This window comes from Alligator sinensis, unplaced genomic scaffold (assembly GCF_000455745.1).
Source record: "Alligator sinensis unplaced genomic scaffold, ASM45574v1 scaffold373_1, whole genome shotgun sequence".
Taxonomy (NCBI): domain Eukaryota; kingdom Metazoa; phylum Chordata; order Crocodylia; family Alligatoridae; genus Alligator; species Alligator sinensis.
Genome location: NW_005841990.1, coordinates 992,821 through 1,008,164, shown reverse-complemented (window position 1 = coordinate 1,008,164; position 15,344 = coordinate 992,821). Strand labels below are relative to the sequence as shown.

Genomic DNA, 15,344 nt, shown 5'->3' with positions numbered 1-15,344 from the left:
AGTAATTAAAATGCCATTATTTAATGAGTCTCTCAAATGATTATGCGTACTATGTGTAATTTGTGGAGTTCTGGAATTTGACTGAGCGTGGAAGTCAAATCACATAAGCCACCGGTACTCATCAGATGGTAGCAACTTTAGGTCAATGCTGACGCGAATAACATTTGAATCAGCGTTTTAGGGGCGAAAAGCCTTGTATCTCCCCATAACACTTTGAACTGTCCGATTCATCCCAATGTAGATGTCTTACTAACTGCTGGCTTTATTTGGAGAGGTACAATTACCAAATGTTTGTTTCCATTTACAATACTGCAATAAATAAGATAGGCGGTCTTTTAGAATATTAGTCAGGTACTTCCAATGAAGTTTGTGCAAACTACAAATTAAAAAAAAAAACCCAAAGACTTTAAAAAGCTTGAACACTGTTATGAAAATCATATAAAATATTAATAAAAAGCCTCTGTTCATATATAATCAAAAATAGACATTACAAACTTGTCTGGGGATGGATGTGTAATCATGACTTTGAATTGGCCTTGATCTTTATTTAGCTGCTCAGCTACTCATTTTATATGCTGCAGGGGCATTGGCTGTACTAGAGGACCAGCCAAAGGTCAGAGAGTTGGCTGTTGGCAGTTGGCTGCCCTTTTGCTGGCCAAAATCTATTACTGTGCCAGTGGAAATCCCCAGTTCATCTGTAGACACATGTTTTATCATATTCTACGATGGTACAATTTTAACAAAAGCTTGCAAATCACACAGAAAAGATAGTATGTTAAATAGTAGCTGAATTTCCAGTTGCTGGTACATATTGGGACTCTCTGCACTTGGAAAAAAGATTTTTTTTAAGTCTTTAAAATGCCAAATACAAAATTTAGCTAAGAGACATCCAGTTTAACAATGAAAGCTTTCAGTGGCAACTTACCAGGAGCCTGAGGGCAATCCCAAGTTTGCAAAATGTAGTTGCCTTACCTAAAACAGAGATGTAACAACCAGGCTGAGTATGAAGTGAAAACTATAATCTCTAGTAGTAGTAATATTCACACTAAAGCGGTTCCTAGAACCCTCAACCAAGTTCAGGACCTATTATGCTAGAGTCTTTTTATGCATACAGTATGAGACAGTCCTGGTCTGAAAGAGGCTATGCTAAATAGACAAAAGAAACAAAAGATAGAATGGAAAACAGGTGCACTGAAAGAAAACAGCTCTGTATGTTTCATTTTTATATTACAGATCATGATGACTATAAGCCATGGTTTAATTCTGCAATTCTCAACATAGTTTCTCCACAGAAAACAAAATCTTTAATGATTTTTTTCCAATTTTCTGGCATTAGAAGACAGAAAGCTTGACAGGAAGGAAATGACAATTTTTCCAGGTCTTTCAAGGAGAAAATGTTCCAGAATCGAGAATCGGATGAGCCCAGAAAATAGCCAGAGAACAGTCACAACAGGTGTGTTTACTGGTGGAGGAAAAATTAATGTAGAAGCTGAATATTCCAGACTGCTGTTTTAACTCTCTGAAGACAGGAAAGTTTTGGTGGGATGTGTACAATGATAGGGTCAAAACTGTAAAAATATTTTAGTGAGCTTTAGAACGAAAGAGCTGAAACAGGACCACACACTGGGAACAAATGACAAGGGCTCTTTCAGGGAGTTGCCTTCTACTATACTCAAGAAGTCTGAAATAAAAATCATTGCAATCCCTGTGCTTCTGAAGACAATCTGCTACTCCTGAATGAATTGTTTTTGATGCTGATGCTGCTGAAGAGCAGAACTGGAGTAGAGGTATAGGGCTCAGAGACAAGACAACAGCTCCTGGTGGTGGGCACCTGGGATATATAGGAAAGTAATCTTGTAAATCTAGTTAGCTCCCCAAAATGCTTATGAGCATGCCTGAGCACTCTGACTCAATCTGAAACTACATAGGGCCTTTGTACATGCCACAGTTTTTGCCTTTTCTTGCGCTGCAACAGCATGACTGTTTGCACAAGCAGGTTTTCCAGATGCTTTAAAAGTCTTTCTGGTGCATTAAAGTAAAACTGTCCTCGGACAGTTTAGTTTGGCTCATCGCAAATTAAAGCATCGTGTCCATAGATTCATCGCGTGCAAACACAAAGGCACTCAAAGACCTGTAATGAGCCTCTTTGTCTACTAGATGGCTCTGCGACTTCTTTGTAGTTCACCCCTTTGAATTGCTTCTGCTTTCAAATTGCTTCCGCTTTTTTTTTCTTGTGGCGTGCGCCAGCTCCATGCTCCCACAGTTGTGTGGCAGAGCATGGGGTGGGGGGCCCCAGGCTGAGGGGACAACACTGGACCATCCTGCTCTCCTATGGCACTGGCTGGGACCTGGGCGTAATTCGTTCAAAAACCAAGTGCGTGTGTCACTGATGTGATGCCCCAAAATAAACAAGTTTAAATTTTATAAACATATTTAATTTAATTAGGATAAACCCTGTGGTGTGTACAGGCACCTCTAAGGATGAAGTAAGAATCTTACCACTTCAGGGTAAGATGCAATAGTTTCCTAGATTTATATATATTTGCCACCCCATAACCTGAAAGACTTTGGCCAAGGAGCTCCAAATATGGCTAGTTGTATTGTCCTCTTTCTTATTTGGGGCCAGTAGGTGGAGTTGACTTTGGAGTGCTTCACAATGTATGATCCAAAGCTATATTAGAAGAAACCCACAGAAGACCCAGAGCCCTCTGAGATTCTGCTGATTTAAATGGTATTTGAATGAAGCTCAAGGCTTGTGAAACGTTCATCTGCCTGCTGTAAGCATAGAACAGTGATTTGTTCTCAACCTTTTTAGATGTCAGGTGTCCTTCATTAGACCTAAGGCACCCCTCAGAAAATGCCAGCTCGTAGTTTTCACTCGTTTTTTTAATTAAGCAGGTTTTTTCTTTGGAAAAAATTCAGAAAGAACACAGCAGGTCACAGTGTTTTTAACACTGTGGATTCCTATTTGAAGTATCTCGGTTTATCTTGTGAGAGGCAGCTAGCCATGGTACTCCGAAGTTGGTCAGAAGGCAGGGTAGATAGACTCAGAGGCCTTCATAGACTCACAAAATAAATATACCAATAGATATATCTTATTCTGGTAATCATGTTTGCCTACCTAACAGTGCTAACATTGCATGGCACTTCACAGACACCCATCAAAGGATCTCAAGGCATCCTAGGGTGCTATAGCACCCTGGTGGATAACCACTAGCATAGAATGTGAGTCTGAAGAGCATCAGTGTTTCCAGGGGATCACCTATGTATCACATTGATCCCTGTCTGGCTTATCAGTCTCTTAGGGCTACCAGCAGTGAGGAGCCTGGCCTGACCCAAGGTTGGCTTGGATCAGAGGAATATAAAGGCTGGTAAGGAGTCTCTATCAAATTTTAGCCGATTTTTTTTTAATGAAATCTTCATAATTTCCCAAGCAGGAAGCAACTGTGACCATCTGAAACCTGAGATACTGCTCCTGCCTTTGTTTAAGGTAATTTGAGTCATCACAGAGCCTCACAGGAGAGCTGAGAGACTCCTTACCAGCTAAGAACTGCCTGCCCAGAGGACTTTTCCATCTATTGACTCTCTGTGAAATCCTATGAAATATGAACTTTCATTTCTACCCAGGAGAACTTTTACAATCTTTTCTCCAATGCCTGATGAAGGGTGTTTGTGCCCAAAAGCTAGCAATTCAAAATAATTTTTGCAACAATCTTGTTGGTCTAATAAAAGATATCATCTCTACTATGAGCCCTGATTGCTTTTTCCTCTAGACCAATACAACTACAACCTGGATACCTCATATATGGTAATCTATTTTAAAACAGCACCTGTTACATCACTGCACAGCCAATAAGACAGTGAAAAATTAGGAGGTTACTGATCTATACTGACAGGTTTACTTAATGAGTATACTGAGACAGTGGTGTGATATTACAAAGAACTATGCTACATTACATTAATACTATTATATTCAGATAATTTGCTCTGTAAAATGTTTATATTTATTACAGTGAAGGGGTTAAATGAAGCTTGAAAGGCTTAGTAAAGAAAAATCTACTGTGTGAATATGTTACTGCAGTTAGAAGTTCTATAGTCCTGCTAACTTGGCAATAGACAGGAACTGAAGATGACAGCCTTGTTTCAGAAGAAAAGCAGTCAGCACTGACTCAGCAGTGTCAGCAATTCTCCTTGTTGGGTATCAGCCAGATTTAATTTTGGGCCCTGTATATAAACATTAGGGAACCTGAAAGAACACCCAACCAATGAAAGTCTCACTTCTTTTTTTTGCTTATGAAGGGATTCCAGACATAACTGCTCTTTATCATTAATATTGTTCATTTTTATCAACTCTGAGAATCACCTGCTTCTCATCTTGTACTGAAAAATAAATTTCATATATGGCCTCACTGAGATTCCTTTTCCCCTTTTTTTTAATTTCAGTAAAGGAACAATAAATGTTTGAATGCTGATTGTGCACTTGATGGTCTAGCTCCTGTGTACCACTATTGACTGAAGTTGGAAAAGAAGGCCCTGGAAGGTATTCACAACATCTTTTCAGGTAATCAGCTTTTAGTGTGAGAACTGTCCGTCCTTCATGTCAGAAACTTCAAATCCGCTCTACTAAATAGAATAGCATCAGGTAAACAGATCTAGATAACTCTGCACAAGAAAATAACTGCTTTTTAATCAAAAGTCTTCCTGAGTAACTGCCCACTGGGCAGTTAAACTGGTGTGTAAGTTTTGTAGTCAATGACATACACAGGAATGATTCACCACTTTTTACTCCCCAGCCCAGATAACCAAGTATCCATTTACAGGTGGGTCTTGGTATGGGTATAGAGCAAATCTATAAATTAAATGCCTTCCCTGAATACCCTGGACTGTTTTTAGCAATCAGCACTCTTGGTAGAGGTGATATATTTTATTAGACCAACTAGATAGTTGCAAAAAAAATTCTTTATTTGCAAGCTTTTAGGTACACACGCACTTCCTCAGGCATAGGAGAGTGCAACGATTGTAAAATTTCTCTCAGGTAGAAATTAAAGTTCATATTTCACAGGAGAGCTGAAAGGTGGTGTAAGATCTCCTGGTTCTGGTTAGAAAAGTTCATTTTATGCAAATTAGGCTAAGATAAAAGTTGGAGCAATCTAATTACCTCGAAGTTGTCTGATGGCAAACAGGACATTGAATTCTGCTTCTTGTTATGGGGTTTCATATTTCACAGGAAGCTTAGTGATGGAAGATTCTCCTGGGCAAGCAATTTCTCTTGTGTTGAAGCTACTCTGTGAGCATGCAAATTTGGCTTGAAACAAAAGGCTGGAGCAGAGGTGTCAGCTTTCAGGTTTCAAGGTGTTGATTTTTGCTTCCTTCTTGTAAAATTATGAAGTTTTCAGCGATATCTTCCATGGCTCAGGGATATCACCTCTACCAAGAGTTCTGATTGCTTTTGTATCATAACAAGAAAGAAGCATAATTTAGCATCCTGCTTGCCCTCAGACAACTTTGAGGTAAATAGACTGCTCCAACTTCTATCTGAGCCAAAATTAACTTTTCCAACCAGGAGATCTTACACCACCTTTTAGCTGTCCTGTAAATATGAATTTTTATTTCCACCTGGGAGAAATTTTACAATCTTTGCACTCTTCTATGCCTGAGGAAGGGCGTGTGTGCCTGAAAGCTTGCAAATAAAAATTTTTTTTTGCAATGATCTAGTTGGTCTAATAAAAGATATCACCTTTACTAAGAGTTCTTATTGCTTTTGCCTGTAGACCAACACAGCTACAACCTGTATCCTTGGACTGTTCTTAAGCACCTGTTGTATTTTGATGGTACAGTATTTTTAGCAATGTAATTTCTTTAATAATGTAATCGTAATAGTAATGTAATTTCTATCTTGGCAGAAAAGTATGTCCAAGTCATGGAGAATTAAAAGTAACATTTTTTTAATCCACAAGAAAATAAAATTGGAAGAGCAGTTTTTCAGTTACATAAAATTAATAAAAAGAAGGAGCCTATGTTTTATACCATTTTGCTTTCAAGCATTCTTAACCAATATCACCATTTTGTGCTCTCTACTTTCTAATACCATTTACTATTTATGTCATTTTAGCAGATCCTAAACTGACACCAGTTACGAAGTATAAATTATATTCTCTTATGCTGAATTTTACTCTTATCTACAGGTATGAATGGTCCAAAAGTGAAAGACAGTTTTCCTGAAATGTTCTGATTTTTTTTTTCTTCTTAATACCAATTCACTTAATTTATGCAGTGGAGCTGGAGGAAATGGGAAACTGGTAGGGTTGGGGGATGCCCCAGAGTTCTCATTTCAGCTTGGATACAACTCCAAACTTCAGTTTTTAATTGAAAAATAGGAAATTTCAAATAACCAATATTTTTTTGCCAAAAAAGTTTATATAATCTCTCAAAAAAATTTAAATGAGCTGAATTTTTCAGGTATGGTTCCAGGATGATGACAAAGGAGGTGATGGCAGCAAAGAGCTAATTGTAAACGTATTCAGTGGCAATGACTAGGGCTAAGTACAGATGTTCAAAAAGGCCCTAGTGGAAGTGCTCTATCTCACTTTACTTAATGTGCTATAAGTTAGAATGGGAATGAACCGAATAGACATTTGCTATTCAGTGGCGGGGGCCCAGTGTTTGCCTGACCTGACTAAGGCCAGCAGGTTGGGGAGCACTCCTGCACACCTCTCAGTAGGCTGCCAGAAGGCGCCCCACCTGCTTGGCAGCTGGTGACTGTCAGCAGCGGCTGGGGAGACGGGGTAACAGAGCGCCCTGCCTACAGTTTTCTGGATGGGATTTTGGCAGGGGGCCAGGATGAGTTCACATGGCAGGGGGGCTTTCTTCCTCCTGCCCCAGCTTCTTGACCATTGCAGCCAGGAACTGCATCATGGCTCTGTCCAGCTAGCTTTTTGCCATGCTGGAAACTGGGGCGGGGGGAAGAGAACCCCCCCTGCCACATGGACCTGGCCCAGCCCCTCTCAAGATCCCATTTACCAAGCTGAAGGGAAGCCCCCTGCTGAAGGGAGGCCTCCCCAATAGCCCCAGTTTCCAGCATGGCAGAAAGCCACCTGAGCAACCCGGCACTGCAGCTTCTGGCTTTCATTTTCAGGAGGCTTGGGTGGTGGGGTGGGGGAAAGCAGTCCCCTCACTATGTGGACCTGGCCTGTCCCCCACTAGGACTCCAGCCAGCAATCTGGGGGGGAAGGATTTCCCTCTACCCAAGCCTCTTGACAGCTACAGCCAGAAGCTGCAGCACAGAGCTGCCCAGCCCAGCTTTTTGCCATACCAGGAACTGGGGCCAGGGTGGGAATGGGGCCTCTCTATCATGTGGTTCCAGCCTGGCCCACACCAAGACGCAAGCCTGTAAGCTTGTGGGGAAAGGGAATCCATGCATCAGAGAGGTTCTCTTTCCCTATCCTCCCACCCAGCTGTGCAGGGAGGAGACAGACCCTTTTCTGCCTCCTCTCAGTGGGGGTGGGAATGGACCCGTGCTCACACACAGCAGACAAGCACTGGCTGAGGCTAACAAGCCACACAGCAAGAAGCCCCTAGGTAGGCAGCAGAATGCAGCTACATTGAAGTGTGATGGATGTGGTTTAGATCTTCAAAAAAAGTACTCTAACCTAAAGTGCTTTAGTTTAATACATACAAAAAACTAGAACTTTTGGTTCCAAAATGATACCTTTTATTAAACCAAGTGGAAAATGGCAAGAAAATTGTCCTTTTCTGCAAGCTTTCAGGATCAAAGTCCCTTCGTCAGGCTCTGTTTAATACTACATCCACTGAGGGTTAACTTAGAGCAGGATCCACCATTGTTAAAGCACTGTAAGTGCTGTGAATTGCTGTTCTATTACAACTTTAAAGTACTTTCTGTGTGCTTAATGTGTATTAAGTGTAACATCTATATCTAGTCTAGAGCTCTTGGGGGGAAAAGCAGGGCTCACCAGACAACTGTGCCTGCCTAGATGAGGTATTTACAGGTTTGGGGCCTTGTACAGAGGTTGTAGAAGGAAGACAATCTGATAGGAAGTTGTACTGTAAAACATGAAGTGACATTTTCCCTGCTTCAGATTATAAATTTTGAATTGAATTATTTTATTCCACTTACAACAACATATACCTTACTTTATATATTACCTCTGAATTTGGCCTAATACTTTAAAAATGAAATTTTTCAGTGATTATTCTACTTTGCGCTTTATTGTTAGCAGGGTGGGTGGGCAGGGGATTTTACATTTTTCCATATACATTAATAATACAGTACTGTGCAAAGGAGTTAGGGATGGCTTTTCAGCCTCAATTCTAATAATCTGCTTATATTTACATTTTAGATTCAGGGTATTTCAAGGCTTACATATGAGAGAGGTAGAGCTTAGCTTGTTGGCAGTATATTTATGACCCAGATACCTTGTTCCAGGCAGACCCAAACCCTAAGACCAACCATGACCTCTCCATTTAGTAATATGCAAATGTATTGATACACAATGATAGCAGGTAAAAATAACACAAGCAAGGCAAACAAAATAACCTCCCCTGTTTTATATCTACCAGGCCTAGGGCTGTTTCAGAGAGAAGGTATGTCTGGCTAGTACATGAGCTTCACTCTGTGGTTCTTTGTTGAATGTCAGATGCCAGCAGTCGGAAGTTAAAGGCCAAGGCCCGCTGGCCCCACCCCAGTGAGATAGATGAGATAGATTGGTGGTGTGCCCTCTGTCCATAGTGGCCTTGGATTCCCCTCTCATGGACCCTTTGCTGCTCTGAAATCCCTCCTTTTATATCCTTTGTCCCCTCTGATGACTCTTCATCTCTGGGCATTGTTGATTGCTGACAGAATAGAACATGGACAGTATGACGATCACAGGGAAACCATATTCATTTGTTCCAAGAAACCCATCACACACATACATCTTAATTAGGTTATTTTCTGGTCTCCTAATTTGGTCTGTTCACCAAAACCAGAAATCCTCAGGCCTCTGCAGTTGGGCACTGTGACCTGGTGCCACTGCTGCAGAGTCCTTATCTCTGTTTGGGTACAGTGTTCATGTTATAAAACAGTGTAGTACATGTCTTCAATTTCCCAGCCTGTGTGTCTCCTGGCTTCAGATAGTGGACCTTGAAAGAAACTTTCAAGGTCCACTGAAAGAGTCTGGATGTAAAGTTCTGCCAGTGACTGAGCATAGTACTGGAAAGGAAAATAGTATTTTCTGGGAGTAGATGAAAAGCCAGGGAAATCTGAGAGGAGGGGGAGATTTTGAAAAGCAAGGTATTCTGATTATTTTCATCTTTGTGTTCTTAGATTCTAAGTATTGTTTACATATGGTGCTGTATCGAACAAAGAGGTAACATAGGCTCTGTACTCAAAAGCTTTATAAGAAGACACCTAAGTAGCACAAAATACAATATGTGCTGATTGCATGGTGCAGTGTAACGGAATATTTTACACCAGCAAACTCGACTTGGGCCCTGAACTGGATTCAGACCACAGAGGGTCCTTCCAGGCTGGTTTTGGCCTGGGAAGCAGTAGTTACTGCAATGGTTATGGCTGCTTGCTGTGGCAGAGGATGCACAAGTATCAGCGGGCCAGACAGCCACAAGGTAACCGAGGACTGTATGATGTAGCCCTTACTCACCTCCCTACCACTGATGGCCATGTCCACTGGGGTCCCAGGGCCCTAGATGCTATGGCAAGCCCCGCCCATTACTGACCATGCTCCCAAACTCCATGGCTTATTGATAGCCTGGCAGGCCAGCTGGAGTAGCTCCATGGGTTGGATTCCACCCACCGGCTATATGTTTGAAACCCCTTGTAACAGGGAACCAAGGGGTTCCTGCCACTGTAAAAGAATGCAGCAGGCAAAGCTAAGTGTATGGGGCTGCAGCAGCAGGAGCACAAACTGGCCCTTAGTTAAAAGGAACCCCCGCCGTGTGTGGTTGGGAAGTCACATGACAGGAAGGATGCAGAGCACTGAGACATATAAGCCCAGGGCCTGAGCCAGAACAAGCAGTCAGACCCTGCAAGCTGCAAGGAGAGGAGCTCCCCAGGGAAGCTGACCACAGGAACTAGGCCCACAGACCCTCAAGAGTGAAAGTGAACCTGTCACTGAGAAGTAAAACTTGTTGTAGAGCAGTGCTTCTCAAAGTGGTGGTCCGTGGACTGGTGCCAGTCCGCGAGCCACCAGTCGCCAGTCTGCAGCGAGTTGCCAGGAAAGAAATATATTTTCAGAAGCATAACATTGATATGTCATAGCGCCACAGTTTGTATGTTCCAACACTCCAGGTGACGTCACGTCGTGCGAGGTGAGGAAAGAAAGAAACAGCTGGTCGCGTATTTGTGTAGTGCTGTTACATGCACTTGCTGCCATCAGCTGAACCAGGCACCAGTCCCTGGCCCACTGGAAAAAAAATTGCCGGTCCACCACATCAGATAGTTTGAGAAGCACTGTTGTAGAGTATTGAGTTGTATTCCAGACCCTTTGGCTTTGAACTAATACCATGCATAGTTTGTACTCTTGGCCTTTTGGCTAAGATCAAGCAAGACTCAGGGCATCTGAACCCCAAGGCCTCTAGGTCTGGGGCTTGCACATAGGATGCCTGCCTAGATTTGATGAGTATCTGAAGCTCCAGCCCTGGGAGGGGGGATACTTGCCCAGTGGTAGAGTCATACAGATTTGACAATCAAGCTCTGATTAGTTGAATTTTGGAACTTGGCTATTGGGCTTTGCCCAACTAAACTGGGAACTTACGCGGCCTTGAACAAGATAAAAACCAAAAAAATGGCCCAGAGCAGGGAGTACTTTGTGGAAGCAGTTTGCTTATATTTCTATTATACTGGTGTTTATGTTTAGCACCAGAGGACCAGATTGTGGCTAAGAGGGGGTTGTCTGGAGGCCACAGGTGTCCTCGAGAGACACACAATAGAGAGTCCCCCGTAGAGGGTCAGGAATAGGGGCCAGAGGCTCAGAGCAGAAGACGGAGGCTAGGGACCTAGGGGCCCAGCCAGAGACCTAGGGGCCCAGCTAAAGAAAAGGGGCTGAAGCCAGGGAGGCGGAAGCCCCAATAAAGGTTTGAGGCATGAGGGGCTGGGTATGGAGTCAGGGAAAAGGCTCTCCCTCTAAATACTAACAACTGTGAGGCATAGGTGTAACTATGGGGGTAGTTGGATATCATGATTACTGCCCCTAAGGCACAACTGAGGTTGTCTTAAAGGGAGAACCCACCCTGTAGAATTTGGGGCAGAGTCCTGAGGCTTGGGGCAGAGAAGCACGGAGGACGGTACACCAAAAAGAGGCACTCAGGAAGGGGCTAACCTGGCCTCTTAAGGCAGCCTCCCCAGTTAAGATACCCAAAAATCAAGTGGTGGCAAGTGAGAGATAGGAGGCAAAGGGAAGCCAGGGTGCGTGGGCAGGCAGTTCTGATGACTAGGATGTGTCAGGTGCCAGCTGGATCACCTGAGCCTGTCCCACTCCTGATGGTCCAACATCAGACAGGACCATCATGATATGCTTCGAGGGTGGTTTTGATTTAAATCAAATTGAATAAAATCGTGATTTAAATCATGATTTAAAATCATTGGTTAGGAAGTCTTTATTTAATCATTGTTTTCTACAAAAAGTGCATTCTTTTTATTTGATATACTTTATTCATTTAACTTCTTGAAACTTTGCACTTTTAGAGAAAGGTAAGGGCTTGACTCCGTGTACAGAAACTTGCAGAGACAGGAGGGCTGATGGGTGAGTAATCAGATCTATTATTTCTCATCTCCATATACTGCTGTTAACAAGGATGTTATCTCTGGAGACACAAATCCACAGTTTGAGAACTAAAACTAAGCATCACAGAGATGCTTCATGGGATCTTCTAAACCAGGGGTGGGCAAAATACGGCCCGCAGGCCAGATCTGGCCCACCAGGCCATTCTATTCAGCCTGTGGGGCCCTTGAAAAATTTAGAATATATAAATTTATCTGCTCCTGGCTGTCTATCAAAGATGTAAGGAGCCATGGGCAACAGGACCCAGGGGAAGCCATCAAGACTCACCAGCAAGGCCAGCCCAGCCCTGCCACTCCCAACACCCTCCCACCCCTACCCCCACCCCCCAACTGGAAGTCTGTGCCTGCTGCAGCTTTCACTGCTTCCCTGCATGCCAGCCAGCTGTTTCAGCACCACATGGCCTCCGGCTGCATCACTGGACCGCGGGAGCATGGGTACTGCACAGGTACCCCAGGACCAGGAGGGTGTGTGTGTGTGCGTGTGTGTGCACACTTGTGTGTCCGTGCAGTGACGGGGAGAGAGAAACAGAGAGAATAATGAGGGAAGGAGAGAGAGAGAGTGTATGTGTGTGTGTACAATGAGGGAGGGAGAGAGAGTATGAGTGTGTTTGTGTGTGTTCATAGGGCGAGTCCCAAACACAGACCCCACCATACACATGCACGCACACCCCCCTCCCACTGCCATATGTGCAGATCCCCATACCCACATCCCCTCATACACCCCAGCCACCCTTCCCCCACACACAGACCCCCACAAACACCATACCCACCCACACCCTACATGCTCCCTTGCCCACACCCTCTCTCACACCCCACATACCCACACATGAACAGTCCCCCACAAACCTATACCCACCCCCCAACACCCCCACCACTCTACAGTATACAAGAGTAAGACTTCATTTAAGCTATTGTGCAATTCCCTATATGTGCACTACACAAACGCATGTACATCAGGACAAAAAATATTTTTTGAAATCAAATTAATGAATGTTGTAAATGTTCAATTTTTATAATATAATTTGGTATTTTTCTGGTTCTGAGATGGCAAAACCCCTTGCTGAAAGGAATATTTCTGGGGGCAAGGGGAGGTACATCTGGTGGCAAAGGTCAGGGTTTTGAGGGCAGGACTTCCGGTTCCAAGATGCCAACCAGGGGGTGGGGCACCTGTCAAGGGGTGGGGCTACCAGTGCAGCCCTAGACAGCTTGCCAAAACTCGGTAAGTGGCCTTCCACTCAAAATAATTGCCTGCCCCTGTTCTAGACTGAGCACTGGGTCCCATTGGGTAGAGTGGTTTTCTTAATCTTTACTAATCTATAGAGCAACCTCTGGGAACCCCATAAAATTGGACCCCTAATATAGTCCATAGCCTGTTGTGACCTATTAATAAAACTTTTCTAAAAAGGTTACATGAATATATGGTGTCAAATAGTGTATAATTAGAAGTTATAATCCCTACTTCATCTTTGATTTTTAGCACATCTTAAATTAAAACTTTTTATGTGCGGGTTTTTTAAAGCATCTTAACAAAAAAAATACGATTAAATAAAAGAAATCTGATTACAATTTTTTTTTTAAATAATTAATTTTTATCCACCCTGTATGCTTCCATGTACATTAAATTGTTCCAGCCTACTGAGGTTTGGGACAGAGAAGCACAGCGGACGGTACACCAAGAAGAGTCACTCAGGAAGAGGCTAACCTGGCCTGTGCAGCATCACTAGTTTGAAAGAAGTAAATAGACTCTGAACAATTTTAAAATGGGTTAAATTTCATTCATGGTATAATTTCCTTATCTGGGATTAATTTAACATAAAATATTAAGGGGGAAAAGAAAGCCAAATGGACTAAAAATTGTAGAAATTATTGCTACTTTGGGAGCTTGTACCATTTGCAAAAGTATGACAAACATAATAGAGAACCAGAAAGTATATTTATACATTAATTTTAACATAGAGACTTATGCAAAACATGACATAATATTTGAAAATATTAAATAAAGATTGAAAGCTCTACCAGCTTTCATGAACTATTCCCAAAGTATTCCAGTCAGTTTCAAAATCCTGCATTTAGGGAGAAAAAGCAGACATCCAGATTTTAACTCTGTTCAAATACCTCAATAAAAAGAATTTTTTGAGGGGACCACTTGGGAAAATGGTGTATTTATTGCTTAAAAATAAATATAATGACTTTGCATCAGAAATAGGCATATGTGGCATAAAGTGTTCTAGCAGTCTGCTTGCACTAATTACATTATGCCACAGTTATTAGTTATTTCACCCATCATTAATCTTACCTCTGAGATTAATAGTTCTCTACCATTTTTTCTTATTAGTGTGCAGTACAATTATGTACAACAGTTTAGTCCAGGAGGCAAATAGCCTCTTATTCACTTGAAATACAGGAGACATTTTTGAAGGCAGGCTCTAAGTACTGAGCTGGAGTTTGGCCAGGCTATCCTTAGTTATCAATGATTTCAAGAAAGAAAAGCAATTATTCATGTACTTTATGATACAAGAGATTAAATTTTTTTTAAAGAAAGCAATACGTTTCAGAATAAGATGGATAACTAAGGTGAAAAGACAGTGAATATTGATAGTGGAAAATACCATCAAATACCATACCTCTTAGCAGTTCTAAGACCAAAAACTCATGCTGAGATACATAAATGAAAGTGTTACACTGAAAGTAATTTAGAAGTCAAAACGAATGCTAGAGGGCTGCTTAATTTAGGCTATCATGCCATACAAGCAATTAAGGCATACCTACACACTGGTGAAGTCCTGTGCACATGAGATTGTGGTGGGATTTCTTGCTGCAGAGAGTAGCAGCTGAGAATAAATGGTTTAAAAATGTTATTGTTTGTGCACGGTTTGTTTCATTTATAAGAAGCACTTGATTGCAAGCAAAATCATTATCTGGGGTAAGCTCTCTGGCTTCCTTTCGTCCTGCATTTTCCCATATTTTCTGTGTAGACCAGTGGTGCTCAAACTTTTTTCCCAGCAGGCCGGATGGGCAGTGCCCAGTCCATTTGCTGGCCAAATCAGGCCAGTAGTCCCAATCAGGGAACAGGGCTGGGTACTGCAGGCATCATCTGGCTGTGCAGAGGCAAGTGGGAGGCAGCCCTGTGGACAGAAGGGGGCGTGGCCCTGCTCCAAGACAGCCCCTCAGAAGGAGGGAGCATGCCCTGATTTGTAGCCAGCCTGGTGGGGGGGAAGGAGGCATGGTCTAGACCCAACACCATCCCTTGGGTAAAGGCAACACAATTTGGGAAATTGGCAGTGTGGGAGCATGGCATATTTATGACCACCTCCCCCACACCAAATGTCCTGACCTGTGAGGAGACCCGCAGGCCACATGCAATGGCTCTGTGGGTTGCATTTGGCCTGTGGGCTAGTGGTTGAGCACCCCTGGCTTAGAGGAACTAAGTGATTTTTCCATTTTGATGGCACTCACTATAATGTTCTATAATGAGGCAGGATGAAGATAGTTTCATAGTAGCTAGGGTCAGGAGGGACCTGAACAGATCATCTAGCCTGCCCCCCTGCCA

At 42.7% G+C, this 15,344-nt stretch overlaps 1 protein-coding gene across 1 annotated transcript in view; it reads left to right on the top strand.

Moving 5' to 3' along the window:
- The first annotated feature begins 4,443 nt into the window (after positions 1-4,443).
- The window catches only part of MAP3K7CL (MAP3K7 C-terminal like), an 87,389-nt gene continuing 76,488 nt past the window's right edge, over positions 4,444-15,344 (top strand). The window contains exon 1 of the mRNA XM_006021375.3: positions 4,444-4,561. The gene's annotated coding sequence lies outside the window, so the exon portion shown is untranslated. The remainder of the gene's footprint in view (positions 4,562-15,344) is intronic.